A 15990-nucleotide genomic window follows, 5' to 3' on the forward strand; every position below is an offset into this window, starting at 1 on the left:
TGCTTCTAAAATCTACATGACCATGAATTTTTTTTTATTAAAAATCACACAGATTCAGAAAACAAATACAACAAAAGGCAATGACAGTTTCTCCAACAGCCTCTTACAATCTCAGCCAAGCTTCCAATCTGCTTTTCTCTATGATTCCTGCAGAGAATTCCACCAATACATTTAGAACTTTTGCAAAGTTATAAGTACTTGTTCACCCCGATTCATCTCTGTGAATGACGGTGGAACTCTAAATTTAAATACAACTGCATTACTGTTCTCTGATTAGCGTAGAATAATTCTTGGACTCAAGGCAACGGCAGGCTAAATAACACTGCAAAGAAACCCTTTGTTTTCAAACAAATCAGTGGCTGGCTTTAGATAATGCTATAAAGAATCTTATTCACACAGTGTACCCTAGTCAAAATTGTAAAAGTTGAGAACAAAAATAATAACTTCCACCTCTATTAAAAGAAGAATCTATAGTTAAAGCCTTTTTTCTACATGAATAGAACTGTAATACTTTAGAGGTACATAGAACTTTGAGTAATTTAAAGTCAAGGAAAATAAAGTCACTGGCTAAGGATCATTTGGGCTTCCTTGGTGGCTCAGACGGTAAAGCGTCTGCCTGCAATGCAGGAGACCCAGGTTCAATCCCTGGGTTGGGAAGATCCCCTGGAGAAGGAAACGGCAACCCACTCCAGTACTCTTGCCTGGAAAATTCCATGCACTGAGGAGCCTGGTAGGCTACAGTCCATGAGGTCGAAAAGAGTTGGACACGACTGAGCGACTTCACTTTCACTTTCACTTAAGGATCATTTAATAAATTACTGGCAGATCAAACACTATAACCTAGGCACTGAAAATTCCCTAGTGTAGGCTATTAAATACTATAGAATGTTATGGACAAGTTAATATCAGCCAACATTTATCAAGTGCCTACTTTGTGCCCTTAACTATGGCAAGCATTTTCACATCTATTATCTATTCCCTAAGTCAGCTAAAAAGATTTTAATAAAAGAATCACATTTACTCTTTGGGACATTCAGTGTTTCCAAAACAGCATGCTACAGGAACTAAATGGAAAGAGGTAATTCAATTACTACAATAACTACACTACAGAAGAGGCTGTGTTCCAACAATACACTTAACTCTCAGGAATTTCCGTCCCAGAGGCATATATAGATTTAGAAAGCCTAGGAGTGCATTTCTGGGTACTGGCCTCTCTGCCAAGGACTGATAAAGACTTCAGTAGTACTTCCTCCTCTTCCTTCTTCTATTTCTATACGTTTTCCACTATCACATTCTTTTTGATTCGTCTGTCTGTAGTTGATGTCTGTTCTTTGATCTATGCTTTCTCCTGAACTGGTGTTCCCCACCACCCCAGAAGGAAGAAAGTAATAATGACTAGACCGGAAATCAATGAAATACAGAATAGAAAAACAACAGAGAAAATCAATGGAATGAAAAGTTAGTTCTTCAAAATAATTTTAACAAAATTGGAAAAACTTTACCTAGACTGATCAAGAATAAAAGAAGACTACTCCAATACTTTGGCCACCTGATTTGAAGAATTAACTCATTTGAAAAGACCCTGATGCTGGGAAAGATTGAAGGCAAGAGAAGGGGACAACAGAGGATGAGATGGCTGGACGGCATCACTGACTCAATGGACATGAGTTTGAGTAAACTGCGGGAATTGGTGATGGACAGGGAGGCCTGGCGTGCTGTGGTTCATGGGGTCGCAAACGACTGAGCGACTGAACTTAACTGAACTAAACTGAATATATACATAACAAGTAAAGAAACTGAACTAGCAATTTAAAAAAACAGTGTCACAAAGAAAAGCCCAAGTCCAGGTGGCTTCACTGGTGACTTCTACCAAATATTTGAAGAAAAATTAATACCAATCCTTCACAAAATCTCCCACTGTCCACAGAAAAGAAAAGAAAAGAACTCATCAACGAGGCCAGTATCAGCTTGATACCAAACCCAAATGAAGATATCACACACAAAAAAGAAAGTTATAGATCAATATAGGTGCAAAAACCCTCAACAAAATACCAGCAAACCAAATCCAGGAACATATGAAAAGGATTATAGAGCATGGCCAAATATGATTTATCCCAGGAATTCAAAGTTGGTTTATCATCTGAAAACCAATCAATGTAATATATTGTATTACCAGAATGAAGGACGAAAATCACACAATCATCTCAATGAATGCAGAAAAGGCATTTGACTAAATTTAACACTCTTTAATTATAAAAACATAATAAGCTTCGAATAGAATAGGATTTCCTCAAGCTAATAAGAGGCGTCTACAAATAAACCACAGCTAACATTACATGTAATAGTGAAAGACTGAGTGCTCTTCCCTGAGACTAGGAATGAGACAAGGCTTCTCTTTAACACTGAAGGTTCTAGCCAGGGCAACCAGGAAAGAAAAAAACTATAAAAAGAAAAAAATTATAAAATTTTGATTAAAAGCTTGATAAGGAAGAAGCAAAACTATCTCTATGAGCAGATGATAAGATCTTACATACAGTGGTCTCTTAGTACGCATAGAGGATTGGTTCCAGGAGGCCCTGCAGATACCAAATTGGACCCAGAAGCCCTTATATAAAACAGTACATGAATCCAATCCACCCTCTGTATCTGGGGATGCAAAACTCCCAGATATGGAGCACTGACTGTATAAAAAATCCTAATCACCTCTCCAAAAAAACTATTCAAACTAATAAATAAGTTCAACAAGTGTGAATACTAGTATGTGTAAAATAGATAGCTAGTGGGAAGCTGCTGGATAACACAAGGAGCTTCGCCCAGTGCTCTGTGATGACCTAGAGAGGTGAGATGGAAGAGTGAGAGGGAGGCTCAAGATGGAGGGGATATATGTATACATATGGCTGATTCACATTGTTTTACAGCAGAAATTAACACAACTGCTACTACTGCTACTGCTAAGTCGCTTCAGTCGTGTCCGACTCTGTGCGACCCCATAGATGGCAGCCCACCAGGCTCCGTCGTCCCTGGGATTCTCCAGGCAAGAATACTGGAGTGGGTTGCCATTTCCTTCTCCAGTGCATGAAAGGGAAAAGTGAAAGTGAAGTCGCTCAGTCATGTCCGACTCCTAGCGACCCCATGGGTCTGCAGCCTACCAGGCTCCTCCACCCATGGGATTTTCCAGGCAAGAGTACTGGAGTGGGGTGCCATTGCCTTCTCCGAATTAACACAACAGTGTAAAGCAATTATCCTCCAATTAAAAGTTTTTAAAGATAAAAAATTTTTAAAAAGAATGAAGAATACAAGTTCAAAATCAAAAATCATTGTACTAATATATTGTTATATAAATTATACTCAATTAAAATATCAAGTACAATAGCATGAGTAAACATTAAATGAATTAAGAAAATAATTCCATTAACAACAGCATCAAAAAGAATAAAATACTTAGGAATAAATTTTAATGAAGAAGTGCAAGATTTGCACACTGAAAACTATAGAAAATCGTTAGAAGAAATTATAGGACTTCCCTGGTGAATGAGAGTCCAACTGCCAATGCAGGGGACATAGGTTTGATCCCTGGTCCAGGAAGATTCCACATGCCATGGAGCAACTAAGTTAATGCGCCACAACTACTGAGCCTGTGCTCTAGAGCCCATGAGCCACACCCACTGAGCCTGTGTGCTGCAGTTACTAAAGCCCGTGCACCCTAGAGCCTGTGCTCCACAGCAAGAGAAGCCACCACAATGAGAAGCCCACACACTGCAACAATGAGTAACCCCCACTCACCAACTAGAGAAAGCCCAAACAGAGCAAAGAAGACCCAGCACAGCTAAAAGTAAAAATAAATTTTAAAAAAATTACAGAAGACTTAAGATATGGAAAAACAACCCAGGTTCATGGATCTGAAGACTAAATACTGGTAAGATGGCAGTACTTTCCAAATTGATCTACAGAGTGAATCCAATCCCTATCAAAATTCCTTGCCATTTTTTTCATAAACTGACAGTCAGTTCAGTTTCAGTTTAGTCGCTCAGTCGTGTCCGACTCTTTGTGACCCCATGAACCGCAGCACACCAGGGCTCCCTGTCCATCACCAACTGCCAGAGTCTACCCAAACCCATGTCCACTGAGTCAGTGATGCCATCCAACCATCTCATTCTCTGTTGTCCCCTTCTCCTTCTGCCCTCAATCATAAACTGACAAGCTGATCCTAAAATTCATATAGAAATGCAACTGACCCAAAATAAGACAGTGATCTTGAAAAGGAAGAACAAAGTTGGAGGACTCATACGTCCTGTTTGTAAAACTTACTACAAAGCCACACTAAGCTAGTTAACATAGTGTGGCACTGGCATTAAGACAGAAAGAGCTTTCCATTTATATGTGGCAGCTAAAAAGTAAAACTAACTGCTACCTGGGACAGCTGAAGGAGTGTACACAGAGGTCCTCTGCCAGCACCCTGGACCAGAGATCTACACAATCTAAACATTAAACACCACAGCCGCCTCAAATCCCTGGGAATTTCAGAATGACTGACACTTGTGAAGCTGTTCCAAATTTTGAAGAGATATTTGCCAGCAGATTCACAGAAGATGACAAAGAATACCAAGAATACCTGAAACACCGTCCTGAGTCTCCTCTGATTGTTGAGGAATGGAACAGCAGAGCTGGTGGCAACCTGAGAAATAGAGGCAATCAGTTGTAAGATAATAGACAGTTTAGAGGTAGGGATAGCAGACGGGGGTGGCCAAGTGACAATTGATCCAATCAATGGCTTGGATGATCCTGGGGTAACAATTACCCACAGCACAGACAAGAACTTTACCACCCCCATCAATATGGACCCTATAGTTAAAACCAAAGGCCTCCTATGGCTACTACTGATAGAAGTGTCAGCAACTTTTAGTAAAATTATTTACTCTGCTAACATGACAAAAGTTTACTTTGTATTTTCTGTTGATCATAGTTTTATGATTGTAGAAAATGAATTATTAATTTTTTTGGAACTTGGGACTTTTTAAAAATTAGATCTTACTGGAGAGACATGATAGTTGCTGGAAATAAATACTCCCCTAAAAAAAGGTTATGGGTTATATTGCTTGACTTCTACTCAGATTCATCTTTGTTTTATGACTTAATAGTGCTTTGAATGTTGTATATTTTTTTCCTTGTTAGACCTTCAGGAGCTGTCTTTGTTTTACACAGAAATAAAAATTTTATGTAGAAAATGCTTGCTTTTAATTTGTAAGATAAGGAAGTATCCCTACACTCGGATGTGCTCATTCCTAAAATTTCACACAGGGAGTACAATCAGCTCCTACATGCACCACTATGCCTACTTATGATGTACTGTACACACTAGTAATTGAAAGGTAAAACAATCGTAGTATATTTCGTTTGGCTTTTGTTGTTATGTGAATGTGGTACTTTGTAATTACTCTATCGGTATGAGTCATCTTCACAATCATATTGGTGTCTTTTTAGAGGGTTATCAAGAATAAAGCTGTAAAATCAGGAAGGAATCAGTCTCAGTTTCAGTGTCTTAATCTAGTGGTGGGTGAGATTAAGGCACACAGTCATTTTACACAGCTCAGGGGCTTTTGCTAACATAAACATTACACGTTATGCAAAAGTTTAACTCTGTAATATTCCCTTCCTTTTCAGTCACATGTAAATAATGGTATACTTTGACTCTGTTTACTTTTATGGTGTTTAATGTGGGCTGAGTTTACAATGTTATTTCACCTTCAGATGTACACCTTTGCTGCCTCCTCTTCTATAAATACAGTGATGCTGTAACTTCCTTTCAGAATGAGCACCATATTTCCCATCATTTTAATGGCCATTATAATGATTTTATTCAAATAAAATACTTGTAAGTATTCTCCCTCAAAAACAGTAAAATATAAAGTAAAACTAATGGGTACAGTTAAAAAAGAAACAGTCTCATAGACACAGAGAACAAACTACCAGCTACCAGTGAGAGAACAGTGGAAGAAGAGGAAAGATAGGGTAAAGGAATTAAGAGGTACAAACTACTAGGTATAAAATAAATAAGATACAGGATGTAATGGACAGCCCAGGTAATACAACTAATATTTTATAATAACTTTAAATGGAGTATAATCTATAAAAGTATTGAATTACTATGTTGTACACCTGAAACTAATATAACATTGTAAATCAACTATACCTCAAAAAATAAAAATTTAAAAAAGACAGGTAGAATAAAATTGAAAGTACAGAAATAAACCTTTATAATTATGGTCATTTGATTTTCAACATGAATGCCAGCATAGGACAACTGAATATCCACATGCAAATGAATAAAGTTGAACCCCTACCTCACACCATAACCAAAAGGTAACTTGAAACAGATCAAAAACCTAAAAGTAAGAACTAAAACAGTTCTTAGAAGAAAACACAGTAGTAAATCTCTGTGACCTTGGGCTAGGCAATAATTTCTTAGATGAATAACATGGCATCAAAAGCACAAGTGACAGAAGAGAAAATTAACTGAACTTCATTAAAATTAAAAACTTTAGTGCTTCAAGGGAAAACCATCAGGAAAGTAAAAGAGAAAATCCACAAAATAGGAGAAATATTTGTAAATCATATAAATCTGTGCATCCAAAATATATAGAGAACTCTTACAATTCAGCAAAAGAGACAAATAATCCTATTAAAAAATGGGTAAAGGAATTGAATAGACATTTCTCCGAAGAAGGTTACAAATGGTCAACAAGCACATAAATGATGCTCAATATCATTATCCATTAAGAAAATGAAAACCAAAACCTCAGTGACATACCACTTCAAACCCACTAAAATGATGAAAGTCCAAAAAGGACAGATAAGTAATGTTGGTGAGGATGTGGAGAAACTTGAACCCTCAAACCTTGCTGGTGGGACTGGAAAACAGTGCAGACACTGGAAAACAGTTTGGCAATTCCTCAAAAAGTTATACTGAATTACACATGACCCAGCAATTCTGCTGCAAGGTATACACCCAAAAATGAAAATACATGTTCATACAAAAGACTGCACATGAATATGCACAGCAGCCTTATTAATAATCATCAAAAAGTGGAAACAATCCAACTATCCACTAATATATAAATAAATAAGCAAAATATGATATACTCAAAAAACTGTAATATTTTTCAGCAATAAAAATAAATGAAGTACTATATGCTACAATGTGGATGGACCTCAAAAACATTATGCTAAGTAAAACAAACCAGTCACAAGAGACCACATATTGTAAGATTCCACTTTTTTTCTGGCCACTCCAAGCAGCTTTCCAAGCACTCCCTAGTTCCCTAAACCAGGGACTGAACCCGAGCCACGGCAGGAAAGCACCAAGTCTTAACCACTGGACCGCTAGCAAATTCCTATAAGATTTCACTTTTTATGAAATATCCAGAATAGGCAAACATACGTAAGGAAGGGGCTTCTCTGGTGGCTCAGATGGTAAAGAATCCGCCTGCAATGCGGGAAACCTGGGTTCGATCCCTGGGTCGGGAAGATCCCCTGGAGGAGGGCAAGGCAACCCACTCCAGTATTCTTGCCTGGAGAATCCCCAGGGACAGAGGAGCCTGGAGGACTACAGTCCATGGGGTCGCAAAGAGTCGCACACGACTTAGCCCCTAAGTACATACCTACCGAAAGTAAATTGATCATTGCCTGAGGCGGAGCGCGGAGGGCGCGGCGGCGGCGGCGGCGGGGAGTGGAGGGAGTTTGGCAGGGAATGAGGATGAGAGACTGCTGATGAGTCCAGGGTTTTGGCGGGGATAATGAAAACGTTCCGGAATTAGATAGTGACGATGCCTGCACAGCTCTGTGACTAAAGCACCAAATTGTACACTTTAAAGTGATTAATTTGATGGCATATCAATTAAGTCTCAATAATGTCTGCTTTTCTCTTTAAAATATTAAATGTTAAGAGAATATGCTATGGGTTTATTCTGTCTTCTCCATTCACCTCTGTGACATTTTAAACTTTTCTAGTCATGTGAATTTCCTCAGTGTCTTTCTCACCATTTGTTCAAAACATAAGTATATTTTATTAGATAACAGAATCATAAAATGTTCTTTCATTCCTACTTGTTTAACAGGAGCTCATCCTTTAAAGAATACTTTCTGCCAAGACACAATATTCTTGAATTAGCTAATACCCAACAAGAATCAGCAAAATGGTAGATGGTATTTGCGGATGGCTCTCTTTCCAAGGATTTAATATAAACGGGGCCGGCTATCACCAATAGGGGATTTTAGAATATGGCAACAGCATTTATTAGAGTTGGTAAAGTTCATTGGATATTGGCTGCTAACAGTAGGAACTTGACAGCTCTACAGATAACAAATAAGACATTCAAATTCTGTAGGTTCAGAATTTAACATATTCAGGAATTAAATTTAGGATTTTAAGCTCCTTTCTATTAGGGAAGTAATATATTTAAAACATTTTCAGTCAGCTTCTTTCCTGAGGTCTGGCAGCAGTTTCTAGATGAAAAATGAATACCATCTCAGAACCATACAGTAAAAATGAAAGGCCAGTTTTCAAAACTCATTTAACCACAGCCTCATCAGTAGATGGTAGTCAGAGTTACCTATAAATCATTTCTGCCTGTTCTCTCTGATGAGGGTCTTTGAAAGGAGTCAGCCTTTATCCCCTTCTCAAAGGCAGAGGGGACCCCCTGGTAAAGCTAAGTAGACCAGACCAGCTTCAGATCAGCACTGCCCCGTGATGGCCACACAAGGCCACCTTCAAGGCCTCACTAAACCCTAATTTGCTGTTGTTGTTTAGTTGCTAAGTTGTAGTCGTGTCTGACTCTTTGTGATCCCATGGACTGTAGCCTGACAGGCTCCTCTGTCCATGGGATTTCCCAGGCAAGAATACTGGAGTGGGTTGCCATTGCCTTCTCCAGCAGATCTTCCTGACCTAGGGATTGAACCCAGGTCTCCTGCACTGGCAGGTGAATTCTTTACTGCTGAGCCACCAGAGAAGCCCAGATCCTAATTTGCTCATCTGTAAAATGAAACCTCCACCTACCCCACGGAGTTATTATGAGTATTTAATACAATATCTCTAAAGCACCCAGCACATGGTAGGTACAAAATAAATACTAGTTTCTCTTTGTTCTCCAAAGGGTAAAACACATATGACAAATGACAAAAACTACAAAAATTATGATGAATGAAATTCCTGGGTTTAGCATATACTGAAAAGAGCATAATTATCTGAATATTAAAAATAAACAAATCTTTATTCTCTAAAAGACCAAATTCATATAATTTTAAGTAGGGGAAATATAACCATGATGATAGGATACAAGATATCAAAGTGGGGGGCGGTTGGGAATCAACTAACTGCGCACTAATTATATTGGCATTATATAACAGTTTTATTAGGAAAAACTGAATATCCAGTTTGTAGGATGCTGCAGACAATTTCAGTTAAATGGTTCTTTGAAGAAGCCAACAATAACTCAAGGGTTGGCCATATTTGCAGTATTAGAATTTCCTATAGGAAGGCTTCATAATGAATTTAGTCACAGGACTTGAGAGTGCTCCTGAAAGGGAACAAAGCCAGGGCCAGATGCCTGCAAAATACTACTAATCCTTTGAGACTCGTCTATATGTGCATTCTTAAAAAATTTTTACTAAAGACATATGGAAAAGAGACAACAGAAATATACATATATATTTGAAGTCAGGGAACTCACAGACATAATTTTTTAAATTATTTTTTACAGTGGGTTATATATTCGCCTGGTTAAAACACCCCAAGAAAATACAAAAGAGACTCAGTGAAAAGTTTGCCTCCCACCCCTTTCCTTACCCACCTAGTTTTCATCACCCAATCTCCAAAATAGATAAACACTGTTAATTTCTTATGCATCCTCCTTTACGCCTAGATGAAGAAAAATACATTATTTTTCTACACAGAAAGACAAAGCAATTTATATATATCATTCTGCATCTCGAAGGCAAATTTTTAAATACTAAAATGTTCCAATGAAAGTGTGAAAATGAAAAACGGAAACCTCATTTTAAATGGTCAGAAGCAAAAGTAAACATCAAACTAAAGAGTTTCTGCACAAGGCAGGAAATTATCAACAAAATGAAAAGCCTGCCTCCTGAATAGGAGGAAATATTTACAAATGATATATCTGATAAGGGGTTAATATACAAAATATACAAAGAACTCATACAACTCGACATCAGAAAAAAGCAAAACAAAACATATAACCCAATTTTAAAATAGGCAGAGGACCTAAACAGACACTTCTCTAAAGACAACATGGAGATGGCCAATAGACACATGAAAGATATTCAATTTCACTTATCATCAGGGAAACACAAATCAAAACTGCAGTGACATTAGCCTATTAGAATGGCTATCATCAAAAAGACAACAAATAACAAATGTTGGTTAAGAATGTAAAGAAAAAGGAACCCTCATGCACTGTTGGTAGGAATATAAATTGGTATAGCCACCATGGAGAACAGTAGGGAGGTTCCTCAAAAATTTAAAAAACAGAGCTACCATACAATCCAACGATTCTACTCCTGTGTATTTTCCCAAAGAAAACAGAAACAGCCCCATGTTCATTACAGCATTATTTACAATAGACAAGATATGAAAGCAATCTAAGGCTCCATCAATAAATAAATGGATAAAGAAGTTGTGGCAATATATAATGGAATATTCAGTTCAGTTCAGTCACTCAGTTGTGTCTGACTCTTTGCGACCCTAAATGGAATATTACTCAGTCGCAAAAAATGAAACACTGTCATTTGCAACAACATGAATGGCCCCAGAGGGTATTAGGCTTAAGTGAAATAAGTCAGACAGAAAGATAATACCATATGATTTCACTTTTACACGTAGAATCTAAAAAACAAAACAAATGAACAAACATAACAAAACAAAAACAGACTCATAAATACAGAGAACAAACTGGTGGTTGCCAAAGGGGAGGAGGGTGAGGGGATGAGTGACATAGGTGAGGAATAGTAAAAGGGACAAACTTCCAGCTATAATATAAGTCACAAGAAAGTAATATACAGAATAGGGGATACAGTCAATAATACTGTAATAACTTTGTATGGTGACAGATGGTAACTAGACTTACCATGGTGACCATTTTATATTGTATAAAAATATAGAATCACTAGGTTATATACCTGAATCTAATATAAAATTTTAAGTCAATTATATTTCAATTAAAAAGTTTTAATAGGGAAAAAATTGTTTAAAAAACTAATAAAATTTAAAAATAAGATCAACTAGTCAGGAAGCCCTGAAGGTGGTGCTTTCACACATCACCCTGGTGGTGGCTGCTTGGAGACCTCAACAGGATGCTTACTTCACATGCCCCTGCAGGAGGAAGGAAGTTTTTTCCTTGCTCAGCATCAGCCCAGCCAATGAGAAGTCAACAACTAAGCCGATAAGGGGCTGCATTAACCCTGATTTCTCTCTCCTCCAAAGGACTTCTGTTCAAAAACAGTCCCTCCCAACTTCTCTTCCTTTTCTGTAGAAAAGATCTCTCCTTTCCTTTGTTCTTTGGACTCACCTACAGTTCACTATAGTTTGCACATCCTAAACTATAAAGTGTGTTAGTCACTCAGTCGTGTCTGACTCTTTGCGACCCCATGGACTGTAGCCTACCAGGCTCCTCTGTCCATGGGATTTCCCAGGTAAGAATACTGGAGTAGGTAGCCATTCTCTTTTCCAGGGGATCTTCCCAACCCAGGGATCAAACCCAGGTCTCCTGAACTATAATTCTTCTGCTATGCCTGAGTGAATTTGATTTTGCTGGCTAAGTCACCTACCTCTTTGTTTTAAAGACTGATTAAAGCAACAAATAAATTCAATGGGACAGGGGCTTCTGTTCACACTTGAGTGGACTTTTAAAAGGAGGAACAGAAATAAATGATGTTAATGTTAGCAGGAATTAGAAATAAAGGAAATCTATGTCAGACACAGGGGGTTCCTGGTGGCTCAGATGGTAAAGAATCTGCCTGCAATGTGGGAGACCTGGGTTTGATCTCTGGGTTGGGAAGATCCCCTGGAGGAGGGCATGGCAACCCACTCTACTGGATACTGAATACTTTCTTTCTTGGAGAATTCCCATGGACGGAGGAGCCTGGCGGGCTACAGTCCCTGGGGTTGCAGAGTTGGACACAACTGAGAGACTAAGCACAGCACAGCACAGCATATGGCAGACACAAAAATCAAGGAAGGGGACACAGTTTCATAAATATCTGAAAAATTCTTCGCAGCCAAACACTGGAGCATCCTATCTTTCATTAATTAAAAAGATCATTTCCCAAGAAACAGAAAATAAATTAAACCAAAAATTCATGAGAAGAGAGAGTAGAGGGTAAAAGCAGATGATTTAGAAAGAAAAAGAAAAGTACTGATGTTGAAATGGACTAAAATGTAAACTATGAACAAATACGTACATTTAGAAATATAAAACTAAGAACCATTTTTTTAAAATTACAGTAAAGTCTTAACTTCTGACTGTTTATTAACAGTGGTCCAGGTTCAAATAAGCAAATACAACAGTGCTTTCACGTTTAAGCCATCATCAATTTTACCACCAGGCTGTCTGGAAGCTGGATAAAAACGTCTTCTTAAAACCTTTTTCATTCCTGCTTATGAAAAAATAGGCCTTAATTCTCAGTGCAGCCTAAATAGCTATTGCCTGGGTCCTGAGTTCCTTATAATATTTGGCCCAGGCCCCATTATAGGTGAGCTGAAGTTCCTATGAAGTCAGCTACCTGGGCTTAATCATCCACATGTATCTCTTGAGCGAGCTTCCAGGGATATTCCTGCATCCAGCACCACTTCTCTAACTCCCAAGAATGGAAGGCTGATCTACATGTGCTTCTCACCAATGCATTTCTCTGCTGATGAAAGGCTGGAAGAAAAGGTTTTGGAACCCTGACACAGCACTTCTCAAAGACTGCTAACCTTCGGTCTAAGAGTTGGTGATGGACAGAGAATCCTGGTGTGCTGCAGTCCGTGGGGTCGCAAAGAGTTGGACACGACTGAACTGAACCTTCTTAGTCTTCTACTTAAAGACAAAGAGGTTGCTTTTAAACCAGATGTCTAAACTTAACCAGAACGAACTTTTTGGCCTAACCAATATTTTCTAAGGCAGCAGTGGTCTTATCTAGAAGTGAGCTTTTAAGACCAAAACACTCTCTACTCAATCTATAACATGGTTAACATCTTCAATGAGGAAGAAAAAAATAGCACAAAATAATGCTACTGCCATGACATGAATCAAAAAAAATTATAAATAGTTTTAAATTTTATCATACATGCCAATGCTTAAGAAAAAAACAGCTTATTTAGAGACGAAGAGGTGGGTGGAGACTTCTGTGGAAATTTTGGAAGGAATTACTGGGTATTCTCAAATACTAGTTCTTTATAATGTCTACCTTTCCTCTCAAACTAAAAGCTTTCCCTTTCCTTATTAAAGGCTTGTTCTTAACAGTATCGCCATGATTAGTATCTTTTTTGCTCAAGACCAAAATAAAGAGGGTGGAATGGAGAAAGGACAGAGAGAAATATTCTTAAAGCAAAATCAGGAAGAAGAGAATAAAGAGAACAAGGTTAAAAGAGGGACTAAACTCTCAGAAAGTTGGGGGGAAGCCACAGAAGGATACAGGAGGAAAGTGTTGGTCACAGCTTGTGTAGGAGAAAAAGAGGGTGGAGAGATTAGCCCAGACAGACACTGTCTGGAAAAGCTGGTGGGGTTAGTAACTGAAGTTGTATGCATGAAATTATTCTAAATCAACTGTTACTAACTCTGAGACAGCCTATAAGATGAGGATCACAAGAAACTTCAAGGTCACCTATTCCTACATTGGAGGGAGCTCTGTTAGGCCAATTACTCCACACAATGTACTTATCATTAGGAGACTATTTCAAAACATCTAAAGTTCAACTGTTCTAATCTTCAACTGAATTCAACACTTTTCCCTTGGTTCAGGTCCCTTATTTCTGCTTTTCCTTTTATGATCTTAATTGATGATACATGAATATTCTATCATTTCTCTTCTTAAATATCTTGTATTTTAGATGTGCACAGAACACAAATGTTGACTCACCTACATCAACAAGATACATGCTTTATGCTGATTTGGATGGGTATTTCGGTCCATCCCACACCCTCGCCTCATCCCCTTATGAGCACTAGTATAAATTTCCAGTAGTGTCATTCAGGTTTGGGGAATGGCAGGTGGCCAGGAAATACAGTAAAATAACTGGCTCAAAAGTGCCTGGAATCTCTGACGCTGGCTGACTAAACAAACATGATTCTCTAAGCAACAAAACAACCCTGTATAAGGGACATTTTTAATGGCATTGGAAATACAGATATGCACATACATACGAAATTTACAAAATATACTCTAAAATGCTGACAGTGATTGAGTGGTAGGTTTACTGATGATTCTTATTTCCTCTTTTTCTTCTTTTAATTTTTCTTAAAAATGTATTACTTTGGTGATTTAATATTTTTTAAAAGATACAAAAGAGTGAACATATAGATAAGAGAAACAGAAAATGGATAAATTAATTACAAAGTGAACTATTATGCAGCTGTCAAAACCAAAGATGCAGACCTATAGATGTCCATGATAAGGTGTTAAATAAGAGATAAAAGGACAAACTGTATAGAATGAGTCCCATTTTTTAAAAACTCTGTGTATATTTACAGATATACATACTTATATAAGCATGGCGTCAAGACTAGAAGAAAATAAAAACCCAGCAGTGGTTACTTTCGTCAGTAAGATGAGAGTGAAGAGGACTCATTTTTTTACTTCACACACTTCTCAATTGCTTAAATTTAAGGGCATACATTTTTAATTAAAAAGAATATTTAGAAAATATAAGAGACAAACTAAAATAAAAATGAGAAAAAGATGACATACAGTGTTTTCTTGGGAAACTAAGAAATTAAGAAGATGACTTCTATATTCCATTTTAGCTGACCATATACAACTGAGTGACTCACACACACGCATGTGTAATATATATGTGCACTAGATTATATAGTCTATATAATGGTCCTTATACACATTTGTCTGCATGTGTGGATCCTGAGTTGGAAATCAGATTATTTTAACTTTGACCTATTTTTATTTTTTTTAAAAAAGGAGGTAAACAGCTAGAATAATAAAGTTCCTTCTCATTTTTCAACTCAATGAAGCAGTCAGTCAAGTCCTTAGTGAAGCCCCACTGAGGACTTTTCATCCAGCAGCCAGTAGACTGGCTAGTCTGCCAGTGAGTTCGATTGTGCATCTGAATATATTAGATGAGTTAGTCACTCTGTTGTGTCAACCCCATGGACTGTAGCCCACCAGCTCTCCTCTGTCCATGGGATTTCCCAGGCAAGAATACTAGAGTGGGTTGTCATTTCCTCCAGAGGATCTTCCTGACCCAGGGATGGAACCCAGGTCTCCCGAATTGCAGGCAGATTCTTTACCGTCTGAGCCTCCAGGGAAGTCTACTTTCCATCTTATATATTATCCCTCTCTTTTTTTCTTTTTAAAGCCACTCTGTCTTGTCTGACTCTTTGCAACCCATGGACTACACAGTCCATGGAATTCTCTAGCCCAGAATACTGGAGTGGGTAGCCTTTCCCTTCTCCAGGGGATCTTACCAACACAGGGATTGAACCCAGGTCGCCCCCATTGCAGGCGGATTCTTTACCAGCTAAGCCACAAGGGAAGCCCAAGAATACTGGAGTGGGTAGCCTATCCCTTCTCCAGCGGATCTTCCGGACCCAGGAATCCAACCGGGGTCTCCTGCATTGCAGGCGGATTCTTTACCAACTGAGCTATCAGGGAAGCCTGCACAATTTGCCTTACATAATCACCCTTCTTTCACTCACCCTCATTGCCCACCCAAGGAAAACAGATTTCAGTGTTGAATAATAGAAGAAACTGTGGCTACAAGGAGAT

The 15990-nt window shown here is 38.2% G+C and overlaps 1 protein-coding gene, 1 non-coding gene and 1 pseudogene across 17 annotated transcripts in view; 2 read left to right on the top strand and 1 right to left on the bottom strand.

Moving 5' to 3' along the window:
- The window catches only part of SGK3 (serum/glucocorticoid regulated kinase family member 3), a 155400-nt gene that overhangs the window by 88169 nt on the left and 51241 nt on the right, over positions 1-15990 (bottom strand). For 9 of the 16 annotated variants that reach the window (XM_081503217.1, XM_081503242.1, XM_081503218.1 and 6 more), the window contains one exon: positions 4613-4675. The exons of the other annotated variants lie outside the window; for them this stretch is intronic. The gene's annotated coding sequence lies outside the window, so the exon portion shown is untranslated. The remainder of the gene's footprint in view (positions 1-4612; positions 4676-15990) is intronic. 16 annotated transcript variants of the gene reach the window in all.
- Positions 586-657, top strand: TRNAC-GCA (transfer RNA cysteine (anticodon GCA)). Its single transcript has one exon. It is a non-coding gene; the product is annotated as a tRNA-Cys (tRNA).
- On the top strand, positions 4442-4903 carry LOC145510771 (RNA guanine-N7 methyltransferase-activating subunit-like protein pseudogene; annotated as a pseudogene).

The sequence above is a fragment of the Giraffa tippelskirchi genome, chromosome 6 (assembly GCF_054371585.1).
Source record: "Giraffa tippelskirchi isolate mGirTip1 chromosome 6, T2T-mGirTip1v1.2.pri, whole genome shotgun sequence".
NCBI lineage: Eukaryota > Metazoa > Chordata > Mammalia > Artiodactyla > Giraffidae > Giraffa > Giraffa tippelskirchi.